Below are 25,536 nucleotides of genomic sequence, written 5' to 3' on the forward strand. Positions count from 1 at the left end.
CCAACTACAGCAATTAGACATGGTCAGCCATTTGGCGACCTGGACCTGACGAGATCAATAAAATATGGATCTTTAGACAGAAACTGAAATATTGGGCAGACAAATACAATATGTAGCCATCTTTATTTTTTAAATTGCTGGGTGTTTTCTGTAATCTGGGAGAGAATTTGAGACCCCCTCAGAGGTCCAAATGACAACATATCAGCCCGGTTGTTTGTCCAAGCAGAGCAGGGCTACAGAACTACTGCAAACGCAGACAGAGGACTCAGTCTTATCAGAGACAAGCAGAAGGCACAACAATGAACTTATCATCAGCCAGTGACTCCGCAGGATGTAGGCTGTAGAATCACTGCTGCTCTCCGCTGACCACAAGCTGGCTCGGTTCGTTGATCATATACAGCAACAGAACCTAATCTGAGGACATTGCCTTCAACTCCAGGCACTAGCAAAATGGAGTTTGCCAGGTAATATAAAAAGCAGGCCCTGTAAGAATAATTCAATAACTTTGTGGAAACCTTTACCACCTGCATGTCAAATAGTTACTGGGTTTCAATCCACAGCCTGTGAGAAATCAGCAGGAAGCAAACAGAACAGAATGTCTGGGTAAATGGTAGGTTTGCAACACAACACGGAAGGTTTCACCAATGGTGTGACAGGGATCAGACAGGCATACAGGTATGAGGAGGATATAACTTACATGCAATCTGATAAAAGGATTCTAAGGATTCCCATGTGTCACAAAGGGCAAAATCAGGCAATGGAGAAAAAACCTGAGGTTGCCATGACAGCATTTTTTTTTTTTTAAATGAACCCAAAAGCCTCAAACTAATAACAGTCATTGGCTCAATCTTTCAAAAAACAGAAGGACAAACATGGAGACAAAAGAATGAGGCAGGAAACACAGAGCATGATACTTTTAACTGCAGAGCAAACATCTACTAAATAGCTGAATCATTAAAGAAAATGATCACAGAAATGTAGCTACTGTGGAGTTTTCAGCATTAATTGTCCCATTTGCGAAATTAGGAGATAGCTAGGCCTACATCACTGAAAAGCCATGTTTTGTTCTTTAGTTTGGAAAATGATAACTTGCCAACTAAATTTGAATTTACACATTAACAATCACATTTTAGTCATTTAGCAGACATTCTTATCCAAAGCAATTTACAGGAGCAATTCAGATGAAGTGTCTTGCCCAAGGCCACATCGCCAGATTTTAAACCTAGTCGGTTTGGTGATGGCAAAGTTATTCTTTGTTACCGGTTTTAGTTTCTCAATTCTTTCAGTGTAATTTTCATATGCAGTGAGACAGAAGAGGATTTTAACACTATTCCATTCCATGTCTGCTGGAAAGAGTTGAGTGATCCTACTTCAAATAGTAAAAAAAACTAAACATTTCCCCCATTGAGACAATCTAGATTTCAGCAGCCATTTTCAATAAATGCTGAACCACCCAAAATAGGCATATCAGTGTGTCAGTCTGACAGAAAGTAATGACTTGAGTGATCTGAGTGGGTCTGATCTGTGACAGTCTCAAGGAGATGTACAGTACTTTTTCCCCCTAGAGCAGCCTCATGAGGGTAACATACTTTCAGGCAGATAGAGGAAAAATACCATAAAATTACAGGAAACTAGACCTCTGTGCGAGGAGACAATCAAGATTGCTGAGATGTCTAGCATGACGAGCATTGATTATGCAGGAAGGAACATATGTTTTCTCCCATATCATTAGCAGCATCCCTGTCCTTCCTGATACTTTTCAACCTTTCATCGATGTACTAATATAATTATTTTATCTCTGTTTCTCCAGTCTATTGCTGTGACTGCATACGCTTGATACAAGCCTAGGTTTTCTTTACTAATGGCCTAACAGAAATGGTTAATGTTACAGTGCCTTCGGAAAGTATTCAGACCAATTGACTTTTTCCACATTTTGTTACATTTGTTATGTTTTTTTCCCTCATAAATTTACACACAATACCCTATAATGACAAAGCAAAAACAGTTTTTTAGATATGTTTGCTAATTTATATTTTTAAAAATACAAAAAAAATCACATTTACATAAGTATTCAGAACTTTGCTGAAGCACGTTTGGCAGCAATTAGAGCATCAACTGTCCTTGGGTATGACGCTACAAGCTTGGCACACCTGCATTTGTGGAGTTTCTCCAATTCTTCTGTGCAGATCCTCTCAAGCTCTGTCAGGTTGGATGGGGAGCGTTGCTGCACAGCTGTTTTCAGGTCTCTCCAGAGATGTTCAATCGGGTTCAAAGGTCGTTGTCCTGTTGGAAGGTGAAACTTCGCCCCAATCTGAGGTCCTGAGCGCTCTGGATCAGATTTTCATCAGGGATCTCTCTGTACTTTGTTTCGTTAATCTTTACCTCGATCCTGACTAGTCTCCCAGTCACTGCAGCTGAAAAACATCCCCACAGCATGATGCTGCCACCACCATGCTTCACCGTAGGGATGGGGCCAGGTTTCCTTCAGACATGATGCTTGGCATTAAGGCCAAAGAGTTCAATCTTGGGTTTCATCAGACCAGAGAATTTAGCTTCTCATGGTCTGTGAGTCCTTTAGGCAAGCTACAAGTGGGCTGTCATGTGCCTTTTACTGAGGAAGGGCTTCCGTCTGGCCACTACCATAAAGGCCTGATTGGTGGAGTGCTGCAGAGATGGTTTTCCTTCTAGAAAGGTTCTCCCATCTTCACAGAGGAACTCTTGAGCTCTGTCATCGGGTTCTTGGTCACCTCCGTGACCAAGGGCCTTCTCCCCCGATTGCTCAGTTTGGCCGGGTGGCCAGCTCCAGGGAGAGTCTTGGTGGTTCCAAACATCTTCCATTTAAGAATGATGGAGGCTGCTGTGTTCTTGGGGACCTTTAATGCTGCAGATATATTTTGGTACCATTCCCCAGATCTGTGCCTCGACACAATCCTGTCTCGGAGCTCTACAAACAATTCATTCGACCTCATGGCTTGGTTTTTGCTCTGACATGCACTGTCAACTGTGGGACTTATAAAGACAAGAAGCTAGCATTATGTTTGCTGGCTGGCTCCCCTGACTGTTGTTGACCAAACGTGTGGCAGTGACAAAGGCTACACAGCAGGTGATGGCCATGGTGATGTCACATGGAGCTGCCTCTTACTGTGTCAAATCCATACAGTTACAGCTAGCTACAATGTGTGTAAACTGTCCTTTCTCTGTACATTTTGTACTAAAAGTTCACTGTTTGAAAGAACTGTGACATTTCCAAGAATTCCTTTGAATTACAAAAGAAAACTTAATTAAACTCTCTTTTATAGTAATATAATAATGAAGTACAGTACATATGTTCACTCTTGAACAGTACCCAAGCCATCCAGTGTGTGATCAATCCATCAACTGCAGAAACTATACATCACTCTGATGACAACAGACCAAAACAAAGGTATTGTTTCTGATACATGCACATCGTTGTTACAAGAGTACAACAGAACACAACAGATCTAAAGTCAACAGCTGCAGTGTAGGGGAAACCAATCATTGTGACAAAAGGATAACATTGATATGTTTGCCTTAGTATGGATCATTATGCAAATTCCCACTTTTACTATGTGCAGGTAGCCCGATTTACTTGTAACCGATGGATGATGCTGATCTGTCTACCAAACAAGACGCAGATAAATTATGCAAATGTTACAGCTGTTTTCAGGCAAATGAATCCCAGTGGAAAATAGGGCTGTCATCTTAATGTGAGACCCATCGCCAGGTTTCAGTTATAGCCTAGCATTAATGAAACCATAGAAGTCACAACACAGCCAGTGATGGAGCTGTTACTGGAGCCTGAGAAGGAATTTAACACCCTGCTTACTTTGACTTTGACCAGTCAGTTATGTGTGAGACTTAACTAAATGTCTGTCAAGGAGCTGGTGGTTTGACAGAGGCTCCAGATATGTTTCGACCCAGGTCATCTTGTAAAAAAAATCCATTCCTGACACTAAATTCCTTTGAACTAAATGTCATGTACATATACGCATGAGTCCAGAATTGCACATGGGTCAAGGTGAATGTTAATTAATACAACAGCAAATTAACTTAAAGTGCAGAGGTGTTTTCATTTACTAAAACTTACATCACCTGGACTGAACCAGTGCCTAGGCCACCATGTCAGAGGACAGCACAACCTTAGGAATGGTGACTTAAACCTTGGCACTGGCACTTTTCATAACAATTTAGCAGTGCGTCCCAAATGGCGCCTTATTTCCTACATAGTGCTCTACATGGCCAGGGCCCTGTGGTCAAAAGTAGTGCACTATGTAGGGAATAGGGTGCCATTTGGGACTGTACATACAAATTGGCATATCCCCATAACTTTTACCTCTGGCTTCATTGACTAAGGCGACAAAGATGCCGTGGGAGTATGACTTGTCTCATTCTATCTGCTGACAAGACTTTCACCTCCATTTTAGTTCCAGAGAGTACAGACAGCGTCTTGAGAAGATGAGGATAATGAAAATGACAACACCCTAAGCCTAACCCCCTTATATGTTCCCCTATGGAGTCAGTTATGAACTCTACAATTCAAGAAAGTAATGAATTACATTACATTCATATCACATTCAGTTAGTATATTATACTATATATATATATATATATATAAAGACTCAGCAGCTAAAAGGAGATAGATAAATTCCTGCTGGTAAGGAGTGGTAAGGAGGTGCTCCACATGTTCTCATGCATTGTTAATGTAGCCGAGCTTCAGGAAGCAGGGAGAACCTTCCTTGAAAAACACACTACTGGCAAGTTGATGCTTCAATCGACTGTTTTATTCAGTACAAACTCAAAAATAAACCGTGTTTGAGCACAGAACATCTCAGAGGTAAAATGATCGCATGCATCTCGTATTGTTGCACAGGGTGAATGCAGGTTGAATTAAGATACACCTGCAATGCTAATAATCGTAGTATGATTAGTGCTATCTTACTACACAAGTCCTTATTGTAAACAACATGTTGTTATGACTTTCAGTCAGTCATTCATGTATCAGTTCATCTCAGATCTGAAGTGTGTGACGTGTGGTAAGAATTACCCAAGTAAGAACCATCAGATGACTTTACAATATGACATATTTCACTTTGACAGCTGTTCTTGGCACAACATTGAGGCAGACAGTCGACCTGTATGTACCAAGCAATGGGTTCATGTTTATTTACATGCCACATATAGACACCATCCATTTATACTATGAAGTTATAAATTGTAGGGGCTGAAACATCGCTTTGCACATACTGTATAAATGGACAGTCCCGATCTAACAAGATTCACAAACAAAGGATATCAAGGCCTGTTAATGTGTCCAGTCTACTGCCAAGTAAAGACATTAGCATACCTCCAACAACATGAACCCAGGTCTAACGCCACTCAACAACCAACACAAGGTAGTGTCCTCGCCTCATCAGTTGGCTAATATTAATTGATGCCAATGGTTTCAAATGATAGCAATAAGCTAAATGCTAACCAATGATAAAGACCAGTGGTGCTGACATGCATGTGTAATATGTACTGGCTAAACTCTTGATCTCTACCTTGACAAGGAACATGCTTTAGCAAAAGCTGATAAAACAATTGAATTGAACTTAAACGAAATATATATCAAGCAGAGTTACATGCACTTGAAGAGCTACCCACATAGATGGCATAATACGAAACAAAAATGATCAATCATTGTCAAGAACAGCTTCATAAAAACGTGGCTTCCAATCTAATGAATGTGTATGCTACTTATCAGTGGAAAACAAATCAATTACTTAACATTTCTATCAGACAATTCATGGGGATCTATGGTCACACATTGCTACTGACCAAAGGGTGACCAGTGGGAGTTATTTCAGAGGGATAACCCCATGTGGTGCCACAGCATACAAATCCCTCACAATGTGATGTTTGAATTCTAATCTCAGCGGTATTATGCGGCCTTGACCAGATTGCAGTTGTTCTTTCTTCTATGTGCTTTTTTGATCAAAATACATTTATTTTCATGATTTGAAAGATAAGACACCGTTAAATGGAGTATGCTCCTAAAAGAAACAAGGTTGGGTGTGCATAATATAGCCAGCATAGAAGCAGACACTGGAGTTAAGTCATTCAAATCAAATGTCGTTGTTTTTGTTGCGAAAATGCATATACCTACATCAAGAAAAACACATTACTGGTACATGACCATTACAGTAAGTCAATTTGTGTAGAAATCCTACACCTCAGGGCAAAAGAATGACTCTTGTCAAAAATGTGGATTACAATGCCTACAATTACTTTTGCACAGTTACAATGAATGTTTCAATATGACAGGGGAGGCATTGCAACCTTGGAATCTATCATAATTATGTCTCCTATTCCCACATTGTAAAAACAAATTCCATTTGTCTTCAATTCAGCTATCGCTTGATCTTAATTACAATTTCTCAACAACAAAAAAGTAGAAAATGCCAGTTGTCCTTAAACAAATGATAGATATTTGACAAATTACAATTCAAATGATAACTCATTTCAAATAAACTTGGTGGCAAAGCATTCAATACCAGATTGACCCAGCGGCAATTCAAACCACAGTATGACAATGTTCTCTGCTGAGCGAGTCCATTATGGAAGCCTTCATTCTGTCGAGCTTGGGCTCCAGATACGAGGACGAGATTATTAACTAAACCCAAACATAGATAAGATTAGCCACTTGGCCTACTATTGATGGAGCCCTGTGGCATAGGACTGGCTGAGATCCTGGCACTATGCTGAGGAGATTTCTTTTAGAGGAGATTTCATGTGTCATTCTCCAAAAATCTACTTCATTGTTATCTTTTCAAAGTCTGCCTAGGCCTACAGTGCCTTTAGAAAGTAATCAAACCCCTTGACTTATTCCACATTTTGTTGTGTTACAGCCTGAAATGTATTAAATATTGTTTTCTCACAATAACCCAAAATGACTTAGTGATATTTTTGCAAATTTATTGAAAATGAAATACAGAAATATCAAATGTACATAACTATTCACACCCCTGAGTCAATTAATGTTAGAATTGCCTTTGGCGGCTATTGCAGCTCTGAGTCTTTCTGGTTAAGTTTCTAAGAGTTTTGTACACCGACATAGTACAATATTTGCACACTCTATTTAAAATTCTTCAAGCTCTGTGAAGTTGGTTGTTGATCATTGCTAGACAGCCATTTTCAAATCTTGCCATAGATTTTCACGTCGATTTTAGTGAAAATTGTAACTAGGCCACTCAAGAACATTCGATGTCATCTTGGTAAGCAACTCCAGTGTATATTTGTCCTTGTGTTTTAGGTTATTGTCCTGTCTTCCAATGTCTGTTGGAAAGCAGACAACCAGGTTTGACTCTAGGATTTTGCCTGTGCTTAGCTCTACTCCATTTATTTTTATCATTAAAAAAAACTCTCTAGTCCTTGCCGATTACAAGCATACCCAAAACAAGAAGCAGCCACCACCATGCTTGAAAATATGAAGATTGGTACCCAGTTTTGTGTTGTGTTGAATTTGCCCCAAACATAATGCTTTGTATTCAGGAAATAAAGTGAATTCCTTTGCCACATTTTTTGCAGTTTTACTTTAGTGCCTTATTGCAATAATTATGAATGTTTTGTAATATTTGTATTCTGTACAGGCTTCCTTCTTCTCACTCTGTCATTTAGGTTAGTATTGTGGAGTAAATACAATGTTTTTTTTAAACATTTTATTTTTGCATTTTCCAATTAGGAACATTCAAAACAAAAGTGAAACGATAATAGACAACAATATGACAAAGTGACAGTAACAAACGAGCATAACAAAACAAAATATATAATAATTATATATACAAACATAAAATAAATAAGACATAATAAAGAGTAAAATAAAAAATAATAATAATGACACATTGGATCATATGGTCACCTGCCGTAAGCTACATATTATACATTACGTGTGAAACATTATATAAGGATTATATAGAGATTCAACCAATGTGATGTGAGGGGAGATTCTCCATATAGTTAATAAAAGGTTGCCAAATTATGTAAAATGTCTCTAACTTATTCCTCAAGCAATAAGTGATTTTCTCCAGTGGGATACAAATATTAACTTCCGTTAGCCACATCAGTCTTCTCCTATCACAGCCATTAAACTCTGTAACTGTTTTAAAGTCACCATTGGCCTCATGGTGAAATCTCTGAGTGGTTTCCTTCCTCTCTGGCACCTGAGTTAGGAAGGACGCCTGTATCTTTGTAGTGACTGGTTTTTAAAGCGACTTTGAGATTCTACTTCTACTAATGAAAACAGCTATTTAAAATAAATATATTATTATTATTATTATTATTATTAGGCTAAGCTTGCTCTTATCATACTGATGTTCAACTTTTATTGCAGTCTTGATGCATTACATTCATCTACTTAATGGCTTCCTGATTGCGTGTATGTTATTCTGTTAGCATTATAAAAATGTCATTTCCGAAGTAATTAAGTAAAGCACTTATTTTCTTGTGTTTACTTCAGCACTTAGTTTGTTCTTCATTAATGATATGTAATGGTCTTGTAAATAAACTAATCATTGTTTCACAGCAGTGGTGCAGTGTCCTGGAATAATGGTAAAGTTTGTTTCAAACTGTGTAATCTGATAAAGTAAAATAGAATGATGGGGACAGCGTATGGAGGACAAGCTTTTTGAATGAAATCCACTAAAGCAAATGCTGTAATATTGATGTCTATATAATAGCATGTGGTGAGCATTTAGATGTCTCATTGTTATTTGTTATTGTAAACTATCAATGCAGTTTCCAACATTGGGGGGAAAAACACTCTTCTTACTGCTCTCAAGAGCTAGAAACCTTTAGATTAATTTAAACATAAAAGTATGACTGCCATTTCAAAAAATGTATGTGCATCAGTGAATCTGCAGCATTGTAATAGAGGATGGATCTGGAATGGAAGCATGAGAGGAATGCAAATACTCTGAACATTCCCCAAAATACAATTTCTCAGCTTCAGCTATGGAGACAGGTCATCTGTCTTCCTCCTCAGGGGCTTGATGATAACATCTGTCAACACATACGGCAGTCAGAAAAGTGTTTCTTTGTAAAAATCTAACAAAATAATGACAGCCAGATTCTGTAAGAGGAAAAATCATATGCTGATTAGAATGGAACTATACATCTTCCACTGCTGTGTGTGTGCATGGAAAATATTATTGTGACGGTTGCAAAGAATGAAGACTGCATTTTAGAATTGTAGTGATGTGTGTATAAATTAGGGATGGGGATCCCTGCATCTGATGATGTGGTATTGACTGAGAATCAATACGCAAATCAATTAATTTCGGCAAAAAACTGAGCAGAGGGGATTTCAAACACACTACACAAACATGGTTCTGAAAGACTAAGAGACACATCATGATTGTGATCGCTTCAACCTCACAAACTGTAATGGGATTGTGGGGGCATAATGACCGTATGTTCAGAGATCTATGGACACCTATTTAACCTTCTGGCAATGTTGCTGCAGGGCCTCTGCCCGTTAAACCCATTTCCATGATATTAAGGGAGCTCCTTTCGAACACTAGAGGACATCTAGCAAACTGTATACCACTTAAAATCTTTGTCCATTTGTCAATAATGTCTTCATCTGTTAGAAATAATTTAATTTATCTTGTTTTCAGTCCCTAGAATGCCCACTAAAACACTTTTCCTTATCAAGATCATTTTTCAAAAACATTTTTCAAAAACATTTTTCTGTCAGGGGAAGAAACACAAGCAAATTAATTCAAAACAGATAATAAATGCAAAATAGTCTGTCATATCAATGTTTGGTAAATCCTGCGCAAAACCTCAAGGTTATCCTAATCCTCAAGCAAAGCCAAGGCACATTAGAAAGTCAGAGCCAGTAACAATATGATATATGGGTTTTACTTGATGTATTCTATGGGAACAGCCCAGCCCACGCATGTATACAGAACTGACCTGCTGGGCAGCCTATCATCTAGGTCTCAAGCAAGTTCTCTGGAGAGTCCAGCCATAACAACGGAGAAAGTTATTGTTTCTTATTGAACAAAACAATATAGGTATAGAGTTGTTACATCACATACAGTAATGCTGCAGATCCATGGAACAGTGAACCCAACTTTTGTCATCAAAGCTTAAAGTAGGTGGTGCACAGCCATGTTCAAGATTTGAAATATGCTTTCGCAAATCATTTGTAACATTACACCTCATAGTCAAGTGTCAATTGTAATGAGAGAGAGTGAAGATGACACATACTCCATGCTGCATTTAGACACTGCGCTGTAAAGTTCAGGATGTCTTCATCATTCCAGCAGAATAGCAAGCAATGTAGTTCATGAAAGGTTACAGAGCTGGTCAAATCAGGGCATAAATTCCGAGCCAGAGCCACTATAGAGAAACAAACCATGAAGCTATGATATAAATATGGATGTGTCAGGTATGCTGCAGAACACTTAGGCCTAAAGTCAAGCCAAGTAAAGAAACCATACATCATGACTCATACTGTTTTATGTTTTAATACTTGCCAACTCATAAGTAAGCAAAGTGAACCAACCGTATGTCCTTCATATCTCCAGACTACCAATCAGTAATAACAAGACTCTCAACAGGACAGTTTCTGTCACGTCTGCTCCTGCTCCTCCCCTCCAGCATACGACGTCTCCAGAGTACTAACCACCAGTCCTGGGATTCATCATTCCGAACACCTGGCACTCATCATTAAGCGCACCTGCGTTCATTATGATTCACACCTGGACTCAATTACCTTCATCATTTCCTCCCCTTTATATGTCACTCTCCCAGTTTCACTCACCAGTTGGTATTGTTCTTGTGTATCAGTGTTCTGCCTCATGTTCGTGGCGTGTTCTTGGTTTTGTTAAAAGGGTTCACCCGTACTTGCTTCTGACTCACCGCCCCGTCATTACAGAATACCAACTCAAGCAGCAGGACAAATGGACATCTCCCAGACAATCAATGAACAAGGTGCTCTTCTTCATCAACACCATAATCAGTTGGCTCAACTGGGGACGGCCATGGAAGAGGTTCTCTGCAGTCTACAACATCTCGACAGCGGAGCATATTCTAGAGCCAGTCTAACCAACGAGTCCGCACACCAGCCCATTCAGCAAACCGCTCAGGTCAGCGATGCCAGTCTATCCCTCCAGGAGAAATATGAATGGACACTATCTAAATGCTGTGGCTTCCTCCTTCAGTGCTCCCTCTATTTCGCACATCTAATGGGAGCTCTCACCACAGAGGTCTAAGGTTGCCACAGATATTTCTCTGCTGACTGGGCAGGCATTGGAATAGGCTACGGCCGTTTTGGGAGAGAGGAGCTTGAGTCTTGTGAGGGGTTCATTTAAATGTATTTTTTATCCTTCTGCGGAGGGCTGCTTCAGCTTCATGTGCTTACCTTCCGGACAATAGCAGCTTCCAGTGGATGGAATGAGCCGGTCCAGATGGAACTGGCCTGCCGAGATGACAACCTCACCCTGGACACACCCATTGCGATGGCCATTTGTCTGGATAACCTTCGGGACCGTCGGCATCTACATCCCTTCTCTCCCACCTTTGGCGAGTGTTCGCGATCGGAGCCTGAATCCATGGAGGTAGGGGTCACATCTTCCCGTGGCGGAATGACAGATACAGCTGGGACTCTGTCTATACTGTGGCCAGGGAGGGCACAAGCGCCAGTGTTGTCCGTTACCTCAGAATCCAGGATCCAGTGGAGCAGCAGGACAGTCATGTGATGTTACATCCCCTGGACCAGGAGTGAGTATTCCCTCTACTGCTCTTGTCAGGCTCTTTTTAGTACCCATCACTCTGGCTGACTGTCCCTCATGCCCTGTCTACAGCTTTAGTGGATTACGGCGCCACAGGTAACTTTAAGGAACAGACCTTTGCCTCTCTCAATATTACAACCTACCCGCTCTCCTCTCCTTTTCAGGTTCAAGGTCTTGACTGTTGGCCTCTAGGATCTGGAACCATCACACACATCACCCAACCACTCACCCTCACCATGGAGCCCAATCACCAGGAAAACATCCCCTTCATCACCAGTTCACAAGATCATCATTGGCCTACCTTGGCTTCAGCCCCATAACTCTACCATCTCATGGTCGAGGATGAGAATCACAGACTGGTCACCTGAATGCCTGAGAACCTGCTTTCCTGTCCCCTTTGGTTCCACGTCGGTTGAGAGTCCGGTGGTTTCACTCCAGCCCAACATCCCAGAGGAATATCAGGATCTAAGGGAGGTGTTCTCCAAGACCTGCGCTAACTGTGTCCCTCCTCATCGGCCCTGGGACTGTGCCATTGACCTGTTTTCCAGTGCTACACCTCCGTGCAGCCTCATATACCCTCTGTAAGTGGCTGAGACCCAGGCCATGGAGGACTACATACACAATGTGCTCCAAAAGGGTTTTATCCGCAGGTCCACGTCGGCTGGTTTCTTCTTCGTGGCCAAGGAGGGATGATTACGCCCTAGTCATTGAGTCCACGGTAATCGATACATCGCCAAAAAGTATCAGTACCCTCTCCCGATGGTGCCGTCAGCCATCGAGCAGCTCCGCAAGGCCTGGTTCTTCACCAAACTGGACCTGCAGAGTGTCTACAATCCCATTCGCATCCGGGATGGGGATGAGTGGAAGACAGCATTCAGCACGATGTCTGGTCATTACGAGTACTTAGTTATGCCCTTTGGCTTAGCCAATTCTCTGTCAGTGTTCCAGGCATTCATCAACAAGGTGTTCAGGGACATGCTCGGACATCATGTGATTGTGTACATCCTGCTATTCTCGACCACTCTGGAGGATCACATCACTCAACGTTTGAGCAGTCCTGGAACGCCTCTTGGCTAACCATCTGTTCATGGTTAGAAGTGCCAATTCCACCAGAGGGCGGTCTCCTTCTTGGGCTACCAAATCAGCCTGCAGGGAGTGAAGTTAGACAAGGAAGTAGATGCAGTAAGGGCATGACCAGTCCCAACCACCATCTTCAAGTGGTTACAACGGTTTTTGGGGTTTGCCAACTTTATGATGTCGGCAATGACTGTCACATCTGCTCCTCCCCTCCGGCATACGTCGTCGCCAGAGTACTAACCACCGGTCCTGGGATTCAACATTACGGGCACCTGGCACTCATCATTAACCAGGACTCCATTACTTTCATAATTTCCTCCCATATGTCAGTCTCCCAGGTTCACTCACCAGTGTATCGGCGTTCTGTCTTATGTTTTTTTTTTAATTATTAAAACGTTTCACCTGCACTTGTTTCTGACTCACCGCACCGTCATTAGTTTCATTCTGGTGCTTTACCTTTTGAATTTAAGTGTGGACATATGAACTACTTGCATAAAAGCCCATTGTTCTTTTCTCACATTGTGTAAAAACAACTTAGCAAATCTGAAAGAATGCATAGCTTGGTTGTGTCTCACTTTAGAAGAGAAGTCCAATGCAACAGACCATAGTCAGTATCAACCACAGCCAAGACTTATTGACAATTAGTTACCACTTATTTGTCAGTAGTTCCTGCTATCACTCCCTCAGTTCTCCCCCTGGTGCTTAAGTGTCAGTCTTGCACCAACACCCTCATGTCCAAGTGACTCACTTCACCTCTAGCTGGAGGAGGTAAACATTGTGAAACCTGTTGGTGTCTCTGCTTTACTTTCTGGAAAGAGGTCTAATTCCGAACTATTTATGGTTAACAGTTTCAATTTGGAATCTAAATAGAATAAGTCACAGTGATGGCAGTGTGGAAACATTGTTTACTAACAAAGACTCTGGGAAAGAAAAAGTCCAACTCTGACATCACCCCGTTAATGTTGACATTTAAAACGGTTAGGTTCGATTTAAGAGTAGGGATGTCCCAACCCACTGGGCACAGACATCAAATCAACATCTCGGTCCACGTTGGTTTCACAACATTTTATTAAAATTACGTGGAAACGATGACTCAACCAGTGTGCCCAGTGGGAAGGATGACGGATAGCACTAAACATGACGAGGCAGAGGTAAACAACTGTTTTCAACATAATTGTGTTGTCACCGCATTGCCATTCATTCAAATCAAGAACAAATTTCTCACCAACCATCCAATCAATTATTATTTTGTATGTAAGAACTGGCAGTAATTGGCATTGCAGTCAGGATGCCTAAGAAGTATAGTTCATAATATATTTCACTGTGTGTGAACACTGTGTACATTAGGTGGAGTACTTAGCCATAAGGATTGGCTGTTAAGCCTTCCTAAATCTAATTTCACAGAGGGTCTCCATTAACTCAGAGGGTATCATTGTCAAACAACATATCCTAACTGCAAGCCATTAAAGAGTAAACATTAAGGTAGATCAAAGGGAATTTGACTGACTTTTCATTGGGTTTGCAGAATTATCCTTTCATGTAATCTCTTTGGGAGAATTCAAGCACATTCAAACTTTGTATGTGGTTTCAAGCAAACTTGCAATATGTCTGCGTTTGGAATGATCAATGTTTACTCCTTATCCTACAGATATTATTAATGCTAAAACGTATATAGCTGTACGGTTTACAAGATACTCCTGAGAGCAATTACTGGCCAAAAAGATAGCGTATTGTATAATTGAAAAACTACTACCATGTAAATATTTAACTAACCTGCCATGGCTGGCATACATTTACCATTCTATTGCAAAGATAACCCTGTGCTATGGTGGAAAGGTCTACTAATCCTCGCCTTAAACTTCCTCCATTCTATCTTTGCGACTGTGACATGGTCAGACAAGTGCCCCAGCAGTGTCATCTCATTAGAAAATTGCTTTCCTTGAGTAGCACTGCTGTACAAAATGTCAATTCCATATAGAACATTTCTTTTGTCAGCCCTCGTAGTAGCTTAAGTGGATGGAAATGGAAAAAGTCTCCACCTGAAGAAGATAGACCTGTATCCTTTAGAGAGACTGCAGGATCAGCTTCCAGGCAGTGAACAGCTCAGAAAGCCCTGAAATGAGTGCTGGTTTGGAGAGTGGTGGAAATGACAGTGTGTTCCCCACTACCAGTATTACAAGGGTCACTTCCATTGTGCCAAACTCAGGTGTCACTCAAAAGTTTTTTTTCCCAAGTCACCAACTTGTGCCTGCTACTTTCAAAAGTACAAAATTCAATATTGGCAAAAAAGCTTAAATTACGAATACATTACGCTTTAAACGGCCCAATGGAAAACCTAAAGGTGCAATATTCAGAAATCGCTCCGCCATTTCCCGGTTACTAAAATTCTAATAGTTTGCCTAATTTCAGTTATGTGAAAAAACAAGCACTCAGCTTGTACCATCTAAACCGCTATGAAATATCTTTTCAATAAGCAAAAATATTATATTTTCAGCTGTTTGAAGCTGGCGTACAAAACCGAAAGTACAAGAAGCAAAAACAAAACATAAGAACGCAAAGCGTAGAAATAGCCCACATACTGTAGAACAGATCTAAAGCTTCTTAAACTTTCTTTCAATGAGAATGACATATCTATAACGTTGATGTGAATGTGGCCGGGTCGCGCCAAAAAGTTACATGTTGCAGTTTTGAATAAAACGAATTGAGTAACTTCACTGAATGTAACTTAAATTGCTCAGTGTCATGTTAAAATAAATATCGAAACCTCTCTGATCACTAATAATCTGGGGAGTATTACCCCTCCCTTTGCATTCATTTTTTATTTGATTTATTTCACCTTTATTTAACCAGGTAGGCAAGTTGAGAACAAGTTCTCATTTACAATTGCGACCTGGTCAAGATAAAGCAAAGCAGTTCGACACATACAACGACACAGAGTTACACATGGAGTAAAACAAACATACAGTCAATAATACAGTATAAACAAGTCTATATACGATGTGAGCAAATGAGGTAAAGGCAAAAAAAAGCCATTGGTGGCAAAGTAAATACAATATAGCAAGTAAAACACTGGAATGGTAGATTTGCAGTGGAAGAATGTGCAAAGTAGAAATACAAATAATGGGGTGCAAAGGAGCAAAATAAATAAATAAATAAAATACAGTAGGGAAAGAGGTAGTTGTTTGGGCTAAATTATAGGTGGGCTATGTACAGGTGCAGTAATCTGTGAGCTGCTCTGACAGTTGGTGCTTAAAGCCAATGAGGGAGATAAGTGTTTCCAGTTTCAGAGATTTTCGTAGTTCGTTCCAGTCATTGGCAGCAGAGAACTGGAAGGAGAGGCGGCCAAAGAAAGAATTGGTTTTGGGGGTGACCAGAGAGATTTTACCTGCTGGAGCGCGTGCTACAGGTGAGTGATGCTATGGTGACCAGCGAGCTGAGATAAGGGGGCACTTTACCTAGCAGGGTCTTGTTGATGACCTGGAGCCAGTGGGTTTGGCGACGATACAATCAGGTCCATAATCCCATTATAAAGTACCCTGCATGTGGAAGAGACTCCCACAGTTTATGAGAATGGTGTTTCTTTGGACCCCTTTTATGCCTAGACTGGCCTTTTGGTACTTCAAGAAAGATCACAAGTCAGTGCTTCATTCCTTTTGATGACTTGGAATGACTAATGCCTTCTTCAAGGGTTGAGAGATCACTGGGAATGTCCAGGTCAGTATCTGAAGATTGACTAATACTGTATGAAATGTAATAAGGATTCTGGACGAGGAAATAGGGAAAAAGCTGTATCTTACCCTTAATACCCTGGAAACGTCTGGACACTGGTTTTAATTGAAGAGATGAGCCCAAGATCTCTCTGTACATTTTATCTGGTAACATCGTTCAATCTTTTTTTTTATTTGCCTCTGAAGGCTGCTGTTCGTGAAGTGCCATAAATTACAAGACTGTCTCCCTCTTTCCAAAGGACAAGAATATTCCTAACCACTGTTGCTCTGTTAGGGTACCTAGAATGTGCTCTCTGCAGTACAGTATATGTGAGACTGCATGTACATTTCACATTCTTTCACCGCACCCAGTTGAGCCTTCCTAACCCAAGAGTGAAATTAAAGCATGTGGCCTGTAATACGGTTTGACAACTATATCGACAAACTATTGAGACAATGCAGTCTGCAGACACAAAACTCCTTTGCTAATGACAGCACAATATTATTTCACATGCTTTGCTTGACTGATTATTTCCAAAATATGAATGCAACACGGCCAATGTATTTGAGAATAGGCCTAGATATACAATTGAATATTGATTTAGACTAGACCTAATATTAAATTAGATTTTAAAAAGTAGACTTGATTTTGATTGTTTTCAAGTAGTCAAAAAAGGCACCAGAAACCATGTGTATTGGCAAGATCCACACAGGGGCATTTTCATTTGATTTTCAACAAAGGTGCTCACATAGCTACAACCTCTCTTCAAGGGAAGTGCCAGCTCAGACGTTGCCATGGAAACCATTCACTGGCAAATAATCTCTCTGTGCTCTATCTCTGTAGAAATGCCTGACAAACAAACCAAGCAATCCTGTGCTTGATGTCCAGGATAGATTTCACCGGAGAAAACTGGTGGAGAATTGTGGACTTAAGATTGATCATCAAGTTACCTACCTACTTAACTATTACCCTGGAGTTCAACTCAGCCTTGCAGTTTCTTTGTAGCAGAAATAAGCATGTTGGTACTATAATATAATTGGTACTGTGTGGGTATGCTGTATTTGCATGCATGCCTGTACTTGTCAGTGTGTGAGTGTGTGGTGGTTTTTGAGAGCACAGGGCATTACTAAAAGGGAACCCATTATATCCAATTAAAAATTGCTTCAACTCTTGCATGTGTTCTGTTAACACTGCATTCGTAATAAGGACACGTGAAGTATTTATAGACTGTGGAGTTGGAGGTGTAAACACCTGAAGCAGCATTTATCACGAAGTTGACTAATGACCTTAAATCTGGGTAAAACCCTGTCATGGGAACACTGATATCCCATTGCTATTGCTACTCCAAATCTGAATGCCAACTAATAGGGAAAATTAACCACAAGTTTTTTTTTTGGAGCAGCATTTGGAATTAAAACAATACATTGGCTAGCCTGGGAAGGGCTGGAATTTCTGCTAACTGTACAGAGCTACAAACACACACAGAGTTGGTTCCTATTAATTTACGGAGCAGGAAGGTAAGAACGACAAAGAATTTCAATAATCCTCAAATGCCAACTGGCTTATAACAACAACTTTGGGATGGTGATTTAAATATATAATCCTTAAACTTATTTGAAGCAATAACGAACCACGCACCTCGGCTCTGTTTTGGTTAAAAGCAGAGGGATGGGCCTGGAGAAATGCAACCACTAAAATTCATAGACAGAGCTATTGACGCAAGGACTGACCATCGTTTTCGAGAATAAATGGGTACACATAATATAATAATATATTTTCAAATCCGAAAATGTACGCATCAATTAAGGATTCTAGCTTTAACTCTGGACTAAGCATTCATTATTCTCGCCACAATATCGGCATATACATATGTGGCATAACTATGGTGCCGGGCGATGCAAAACGAACTCGTCCATTTTCAGACTCTTTTCACCGGTCTGGATAGACACTCGGCTTCCTAGAACGTTTGGCTGCCCAGAGGTAGAACAAAGCAAGACACAGCTGCAGTCAAATTATCGATTGCAGTGACCGATTTAGGTATAGGCGACATGGGCAGCCATCCTGGGCGGCATCTTGCCGGGGGTGGCATGGGGCACCTGCACAAAACAAAAAAAAGTATTTATATATATAGATCATTTTTTTATCGCTCATTTGCGCATCACGTCAGTGATATCATGTCACAGTGTGGGACTGTGGGTCAAATAACCTTGTCGGAGTGGGTGCCCTGATTCTAGTTTGCGAGCTAGGCAGGCTACTGCCTGGGAAGGTCTCCCACTCAGAAGTACGAGATACAATTTGTTGTGCAATTTAGTTTGAAGGAGGGGTTCGCTCAGGGAGCCATAACCGCCACTGAGAACCGCCACTGAGCAATTGAATGTATATTTCCATCATCATCATCATCATCGCAAACATTGGCTAAGCTGCCCAGGAGGCATCATCACACAAAAAGCTGTTTTTTCTCCAAAGTGTAGGGACTGCATCCTGCTTGTGCAACTGCAATACCCGTTACAACAGACAGATAGAGGTTGTAACCTTCATACTGTATGAATGTTTGTTCAATCGCCTTAAGGTTTTATTTCAGCTGTCCAGAGGTATGAGGCAGAGACATAGGCTACATCATCATGGTTCAGAAGAGGGTGAGTAAAAGAGAGAAATGTGAATGTGAGCAGCAGCTACATTAGAAAACCGAATGTGTATGTAAAATAACACACGTGCAGAACGTGATCAGGATACTTAGCCTTAAGAATGAGGGACGAGCAGGGGCATGGGCGAAACCTCCGTATCAACAGCTACGGTCTTTATTATTGATATCAGGGTGCGCACACAACTTTGCAAATGTTCTCAGTTACTAATAAATACCCATGCATGTTCATAATGATGGGATCGTGTGAGCCACTGTTTATTCCCCAGAGGTAGGCTATACCACATGATTCCATTATTTCATATTAACAATGAATTGTAATTCATCAGCATCTACATGTGATGCCATCCAGCATATGGGGATGATCAGCGGCTGCCAGAGTAAATACAGAGAAATCTCCCTCCCAAAAGTTGATTTATTAGCTTATCGGAGGACAAAAGGTACATTACAGCTCTATACTATTGAGTAAAGTTGATATAATTCTAAGGGTCAATCTACACACAATACTCAATATTGACAAAGTCGAAAACAGGTTTTCAGACATTTTTGCAAATGTATTCAAAATAAAAAACAGAACTACCTTATTTACATACGTATTTGGACCCTTGCTATGAGACTTGAAATTGAGCTCAGGTGGATCCTGTTTCCATTGATCATCTACAGTGGGGAGAACAAGTATTTGATACACTGCCGATTTTGCAGGTTTTCCTACTTACAAAGCATGTCGAGGTCGGTAATTTATTATCATAGGTACATAGGAAACATAGGAAACTAAAACAAAAATCCAGAAAATCACATTGTATGATTTTTAAGTAATTAATTAGCATTTTATTGCATAACATAAGTATTTGATACTTCAGAGAAGCAGAACTTAATATTTGGTACAGAAACCTTTGTTTGCAATTACAGAGATCATAAGTTTCCTGTAGTTCTTGACCAGGTTTGCACACACTGCAGCAGGGATTTTGGCCCACTCCCCCATACAGACCTTCTCCAGATCCTTCAGGTTTCGGGGCTGTCGCTGGGCAATACGGACTTTCAGCTCCCTCTAAAGATGTTCTATTGGGATCAGGTCTGGAGACTGGCTAGGCCACTCCAGGACCTTGAGATGCTTCTTAGTTGCCCTGGCTGTGTGTTTCGGGTCGTTGTCATGCTTGAAGACCCCATCACGACCCATCTTCAATGCTCTTACTGAGGGAAGGAGGTTGTTGGCCAAGATCTCGCAATACATGGCCCCATCCATCCTCCCCTCAATACGGTGCAGTCGTCCTGTCCCCTTTGCAGAAAAGCATCCCCAAAGAATGATGTTTCCATCTCCATGCTTCATGGTTGGGATGGTGTTCTTGGGGTTGTACTCATCATTCTTCTTCCACCAAACACGGCATGTGGAGTTTAGACCAAGAAGCTCTATCGTTGTCTCAACAGACCACATGACCTTTTCCCATTCCTCCTCTGGATCATCCAGATGGTCATTGGCAAACTTCAGATGGGCCTGGACATGCGCTGGCTTGAGCAGGGGGACCTTGCATGCACTGCAGGATTGTAATCCATGATGGCGTAGTGTGTTACTAATGGTTTTCTTTGAGACTGTGGTCCCAGCTGTCTTCAGGTTATTGACCAGTTCCTGCCATGTAGTTCTGGGCTGATCCCTCACCTTCCTCATGATCATTGATGCCCCACGAGGTGAGATCTTGCATGGAGCCACAGACCGAGGGTGATTGACCATCATCTTGAACTTCTTCCATTTTCTAATAATTGCGCCAACAGTTGTTGCCTTCTCACCAAGCTGCTTGCCTATTGTCCTGTAGCCCATCCCAGCCTTGTGCAGGTCTACAATTTTATCCCTGATGTCCTTACACAGCTCTCTGGTCTTGGACATTGTGGAGAGGTTGGAGTCTGTTTGATTGAGTGTGAGGACAGGTGTCTTTCATACAGGTAACGAGTTCAAACAGGTGCAGTTAATACAGGTAATGAGTGGAGAACAGGAAGGCTTCTTAAAAAAAACTGACAGGTCTGTGAGAGCTGGAATTCTTACTGGTTGGTAGGTGATCAAATACTTATGTCATGCAATGAAATGCAAATTAAATACTTAAAAATCATACAATGTGATTTTCTGGATTTTTGTTTTAGATTCCGTCTCTCATAGTTGAAGTGTACCTATGATAGAAATTACAGACCTCTACATGCTTTGTAAGTAGGGAAACCTGCAAAATCGGCAGTGTATCAAATACTTGTTCTCCCCAGTGTATGAGATATTTCTACAACTTTCATTGGAGTCCACCTGTGGTAAATTCAATTGATTGGACACGATTTGGAAAGGCACACACCTGTTTATATAAGGTCCCACAGTTGGCAGGGAATGTCAGAGACAGGATTGTGTCGAGGCACAGATCTGGGGAAGGGTACCAAAACATTCTGCAGCATTGAAGGTCCCCAAGAACACAGTGGCCTCCAAAATTCTTAAATGGAAGAAGTTTGGAACCACCCAGACTCTTCCTAGAGCTGGCCGCCTGGCTAAACTGAGCAATCGGGGGAGAAGGGCATTGGTCAGGGAGGTGACCAAGAACCCGATGGTCACTCTGAAAGCACTCCAGAGTTCCTCTGTGGAAATGGGAGAACCTTCCAGAAGGATAACCATCTCAGGCAGCTTGGAGTATGCCAAATGGCACCTAAAGGACTCTCAGACCATTAGAAACAAAATTCTTTGGTCTGATAAAACCAAGATTGAACTCTTTGTCCTGAATGCCAAGAGTCACGTCTGGATGAAACCTGGCCCAATCCCTACGGTGAAGCATGTTGGGGGCAGCAACATGCTGGGGGGGATGTTTTTTAGCGGCAGGGCCTGGGAGACAAGTCAGGACAGAGGGAAAGATGAATAGAGCAAAGCAAAGAGAGATCTTTGATTAAAACCTTCTCCAGAGCACTCGGGACCTAAGACTGGGGCGAAGGTTCACCTTCCAACAGGACAACGACCCTAAGCACACAGCCAAGACATCGCAGGAGTGGATTCTGGACAAGTCTCTGAATCTCCTTCAGTGGCCCAGCCAGAGCCCGGACTTAAACCTTATCGAACATCTCTGAAAATAGCTGTGCAGCGACGCTCCCCATTCAACCTGACAGAGCTTGTGAAGATCTGCAGACAAGAATGGGAGAAACTCCCCAAATGCAGGTGTGCCAAGCTTGTAGTGTCATATCCAAGACAGTGCAAGGCTGTAATTGCTCCTAAAGGTGCTTCAAAAAAAGAATGAGTAAAGGGTCTGAATGCTTTTGTGCAAAAAGGTTTTTAAAAAAACGGTTTTTCTGGGGTATTGTGTGTCAATTGATGAGGATTTATTTTTTTAATTCAATTTTAGAATAAGGCTCTAACGTAACAAATGTGGAAAAAGTCAAGGGGTCTGAATGTTTTCCGAACGCACTGTACCTCTATTGAAACATAGGCTGTGACTCCAATTCAATTGGCAGAGCAGACTCTTTGGTGTTTGTCCCAACGGTTTACCCTAGCAATGCATTATGAGTAATGAGACATGGAAATATATCCACAGGGTAAAGCACACACAGGATATCAAAGTAATATGCTTAGTATTTTCATTTAGAGCCATCACATAAACACCATGTTCATGTGATGGCTCTAACTACATTTAAATACTCGGCATATAACTTTGATATCCTGCGTGTGTTTTTCCCTGTAGATATATTTTTTTACATGGACTCTTTTTGGAATTAGCACAGCAAACATCTACTTGGAACAATTTATTATAATCCTGGCTGCAAGGACTTGTGTTTGAAGTTATGAAATGCAGAAAAAATATCCTGGATAGTGTAATGGTGTCATACCTCATTTTTCAGCAAATATTGTCTTTAGCAAACTAAGTGAGCATACTACTGTCATTGCTAGGCATGTGCAGCATCCCCTTTTCAAGAGGATTCTCTACGTATCTAGACACATGGCCTCCTTACGATACAGGAACGATATGTTTCGATGCACTTACACTGCACTAACATTTTCCATTCTAAATGAAAATCTGCTGCTGATGGAGTGGGCCTCTTTGAGCTGGATCTGTATGAGCTGACTTTTCTCTGTGTGTGTGTGTGTGTGTGTGTGTGTGTGTGTGTGTGTGTGTGTGTGTGTGTGTGTGTGTGTGTGTGTGTGTGTGTGTGTGTGTGTGTGTGTGTGTGTGTGTGTGTGTGTGTGTGTGTGTGTGTGTGTGTGTGTGTGTGTGTGTGTGTGTGTGTACATTATGTATGTCTATGGTGTATGTAGGCATCTGAGCTGAGCCATAAGGATGACTGGGCATCTACTATCTCACTATCAGATTAGGGGGGGGGTGTGTATGTATTTGTCATTTTTGCAGATTAAGTGTTTGAGCTAGTAATGTATTAATATTTACCTTAAGAAATGAACTACACTATGACATAGCAGATGACTATATAGTGTAGCCGGTGTGAAATGGCTAGCTAGTTAGTGATGTGCGCTAGTAGCGTTACAATCGGTGATGTTTCCTGTTTCCTTTGCAGCTTTTGTGGAGCGATAGGTAACGATGCTTCGTGTGAGACAGTTCATGTCGATGTGTTCAGAGAGTCCTTGGTTCAAGCCCAGAAACAATGTTACAATAGCACAACTTTGGAATTCACCCCCATTAGCCAAAATCAAATGGTTTTCACCGCTTGGAAGTTTTTACATAATGAGCTTCTTAGCTCTTGGTGCTTCGGCCATGCAGTGCGGCTCGCAAAAGCGATTGCTATCCTCTTTATGTAATTATAAACTTTACCCTGTATATCTAAAAATTACCATATACACTGATTGTTTAAAGCAAAAATACCAAAACTATTGCTGATGTTGAACCTGAACAATTGAAAATCAAATCGAATGTAAGCCCCGATCAGCAGGTATAGCCAGATGAGTGTTGTCTCCAGTGGCTTCGCCTACTTTTATTCCAGTAAAATACCATTTTCAACAGCACATTTGATAACAACAACCTAGCAAATTACAATGTTTATCACTCAACTAATAACACCTCATTTTGCATAAGCCATTTTACAAGCATTTGAAGGCTGAAGGTGCTGCGTAGATGTGCAAGATCAGGAATAGGCCTACCTCTCTTTGGTCAGCGTGTGAAGCTGGGCACAGTGCACAGTCTGACTAGGCTACTGTTATCGCCTGGGGTTGTTAGGCATGCAAAATGACTGTCAACGCACTAACATGTTTAGTTTGACACTGAAGGACAGGATGCATCAGTTGTCACAAAAGTGCTCCCGAGTGGTGCAGCGATCTAAGGCACTGCATCTTCAGTGCCAGAGGTGTCACTACAGACACCCTGGTTTGAATCCAGGCTGTATCACAACTGGACGTGATTGGGAGTCCCATAGGGCAGCGCACAATTGGCCCAGCATTGTCCAGGTTTGGCCAGTGTAGGCTGTCATTGTAAATAAGAATGTGTTCTTAACTGACTTGCCTAGTTAAATAAAAAAAGATAAGAAGCATTTTTGGAAGGTAGAAAGAAAGTAATATGAGCAACAACAAAAAAAGTGAATTCATGTTTGAATACATTTTCTGACCGGTGTATGCTGCATTTGTCACGTCCTGACCTTAGTTCCTTTTTTATGTCTCTATTTTAGGTTGGTCAGGGCGTGAGTTGGGGTGGACATTCTATGTTTTGGTTCTGTGTGTTATATTTCTAGGTGTTTGGCCTGGTATGGTTCCCAATGAGACACAGCTGTCAATCGTTGTCTCTGATTGAGAACCATACTTAGGCAGCCTGTTTTCCCACTATGGGTTGTGGGTAGTTGTTTTCTCTGATTGAGAACCATACTTAGGCAGCCTGGTTTCCCACTATGGGTTGTGGGTAGTTGTTGTCTCTGATTGAGAACCATACTTAGGCAGCCTGGTTTCCCACTATGGGTTGTGGGTAGTTGTTGTCTCTGATTGAGAACCATACTTAGGCAGCCTGTTTTCCCACTATGGGTTGTGGGTAGTTGTTTTCCGTTTCAGTGTTTGCACCATACGGGACTGTCTTTCATTTATTCTCTTGTTCTTTTGTATTTAGTGTCCAGTTAATTAAAGGAAATATGAACACGTACCACGCTGTGCTTTGGTCTACTCCTTCTTCCTCAGACGAATATCGTTACAGCATTTGGATCGATTTGAGGACCCACTAACCGATGCACTCATATCCAATGTGTATTGGTGAATCGTTACATCCCTAGTCATTACTACGTGATACTAGGCAAATCACAAATACTTGCTACGCCAGTATGGCGGTATGTGATTGAAATCAGAGCAATGATCTAGCAGACATGCCTCCTTTTGAGTGG

The 25,536-nt window shown here is 41.2% G+C and overlaps 1 protein-coding gene and 1 long non-coding RNA gene across 11 annotated transcripts in view; one reads left to right on the forward strand and one right to left on the reverse strand.

The window, feature by feature from the left end:
• LOC118402117 (astrotactin-1-like) overlaps positions 1-25,536 on the reverse strand; it is a 243,218-nt gene that overhangs the window by 209,703 nt on the left and 7,979 nt on the right. The gene's annotated exons all lie outside the window — the stretch shown is intronic.
• LOC118402118 (uncharacterized) lies at positions 10,849-13,282 on the forward strand. The gene is made up of 2 exons (XR_004829431.1): positions 10,849-11,787; positions 11,963-13,282. It is a non-coding gene; the product is annotated as an uncharacterized LOC118402118 (long non-coding RNA).

Source organism: Oncorhynchus keta, chromosome 23, assembly GCF_023373465.1.
Source record: "Oncorhynchus keta strain PuntledgeMale-10-30-2019 chromosome 23, Oket_V2, whole genome shotgun sequence".
Classification (NCBI taxonomy): domain Eukaryota; kingdom Metazoa; phylum Chordata; class Actinopteri; order Salmoniformes; family Salmonidae; genus Oncorhynchus; species Oncorhynchus keta.